Here is a 2,311-nt window from a genome sequence, read left to right as displayed (position 1 = left end):
AATGATGGAAGGGCGAGAGTGCGTATAATCCATGGACTCAACATTAGTCATAAAGAACTCACATACTTATTGCAAAAATCTACAAGTCATCAAAAACCAAGCACTACGCGCATGCTCCTAGGGGGATAGATTAGTTGGAAAAGACCATCGCTCGTCCCCGACCGCCACTCATAAGGAGGACAATCAAATAACACCTCATGTTTCAAATTTGTTACACAATGTTTACCATACGTGCATGCTACGGGACTTGCAAACTTCAACACAAGCATTTCTCAAATTCACAACTACTCAACTAGCACGACTTTGATATTATTACCTCCATATCTCAAAACAATCATCAAGCATCAAACCTCTCTTAGTATTCAAAACACTCATAAGGAAAAATTTACTAATCTTGAATACCTAGCATATTAGGATTATTTAAGCAAATTACCATGCTATTTAAGACTCTCAAAATAATATAAGTGAAGCATGAGAGTTCATCTATTTCTATAAAATAAAACCACCACCGTGCTCTAACAGGATATAAGTGAAGCACTAGGGCAAATGATAAACTACTCCGAAAGATATAAGTGAAGATCAATGAGTAGTCGAATAATTATGCAACTATGTGAAGACTCTCTAACATTTAATAATTTCAGATCTTGGTATTTTATTAAAACAGCAAGCAAAACATAAGTAAGTAAACTGACGCTCCAAGCAAAACACATATCATGTGGCCAATAAAAATATAGCTCCAAGTAAAGTTACCGATGAACGAAGACGAAAGAGGGGATGCCTTCCGGGGCATCCCCAAGCTTAGGATTTTGGTTGTCCTTAAATATTACCTTGGGGTGCCTTGGGCATTGAAAGTGCGTTATATCAACTAGAGGGGGGTGAATAGGCGATTTTTATGAATTCTTCACTGAGGAATTTTCAGGTGAGGAAATTCCTTAGCGAAGAACTGCTAGCAGCGGAATAAGTACTCAAAAGTAAACATAACAGAACACAAGCATAGTCATCATGATGAAATGAAGACAGACACAAAGTACAGAAAGCGTAAGCACAGGATATCACATGATGAAGACAAACAGACTGAAGAAATTGAACTGAGGAAATCGATAAAATCTTCAGTCAAAGGCTTCAAGCACAGATATGAACAAGCACACAACACAGTTATGAGAAAATGAAAGAGTTGAGGAAATAGAACTAGTAAGCTTGGTGAAGACAATGATTTGGTAGACCAGTTCCAACTGTTGTCTCAGTTGTACATCTGGTTAGGGCGGCTAGGTATTTAAACCTGAGGACACACAGTCCCGGACACCCAGTCCTGAACACGCAGCTCAGGACACTCAGTCCTCACCGTATTCCCTTTGAGCTAAGGTCACACAGACCTCGCCCAATCGCTCGTGGTAAGTCTTCAGGTTACTTCCGAACCTTCACAAACTTGGTCACTCTACGGTCCACAATTCCTCTTGGATGCTCTAGACCATGACGCCTAACCGTCTGGAAGAAGCACAGTCTTCAAAGGTAACAAGCGTCGGATCCACGCAGGATCAATCTCTTCAGTGATGCTCAATCACTTGGGGTTTGTAGGTGTTTGGGTTTGGGTTTTCCTCACTTGATGATTTTCGCTCAAAGTCCTCGGAGGATGGGTTGCTCTCAAATGACAAGTGTCAGTTTCTCTCAGAGTAGCCAACCAGCTAGTGGTTGTAGGGGGCGGCTATTTATAGCCTAGGGAGCAGCCCGACATGATAAGACATAAATGCCATTCAATGATATGACCGTTAGGTGGATAGATATTTTGGGACAGCTGGCTCATAGCACAGCAACGATCGAAATTTTGAGTAGCAAAATCCTCAGGGCTATCATGTTCCTCACTGTGTAGGTAATCCGCACTGGCGAATTCCTAACTCCTCAGTCAGAACAAATTCCTCAGAGACCAAAAGAACTTCGTCTCTGTCACTGAAGAATATGACTGGACTGTATGAGATTTCCAATGGCTTCACTCGAAGGGATTGGTAGGTGTAGGATTTTGAGTTGAGCATCACATAATTTTTCCTTAGTATTTCCTTGACCCCCTTTAACAGTACGGTGTTTCCTATGACTCAAGAAAGAGAAAATGAAACTATGAAAACAAAAGTCTTCACGCTTCATGTTCCTCGAATGAATACCAAGTCTTCAAGGTCACACCAATTTCTTCACTTTCAAAGTCTTCAGAAAGTCTTCAGAAATCCAAAGTCTTCAGTCGAAGAACTTCATTTTTAGGGGTCGACTTTCTCTGTAAATATCAAACTCCTCATAGACTTATAGACCTGTGTACACTCACAAA

The sequence above is a fragment of the Triticum urartu genome, chromosome 7 (genome assembly GCF_003073215.2).
Source record: "Triticum urartu cultivar G1812 chromosome 7, Tu2.1, whole genome shotgun sequence".
NCBI classification, from domain to species: Eukaryota; Viridiplantae; Streptophyta; class Magnoliopsida; order Poales; family Poaceae; genus Triticum; species Triticum urartu.
This window is presented reverse-complemented; position numbering follows the sequence as displayed.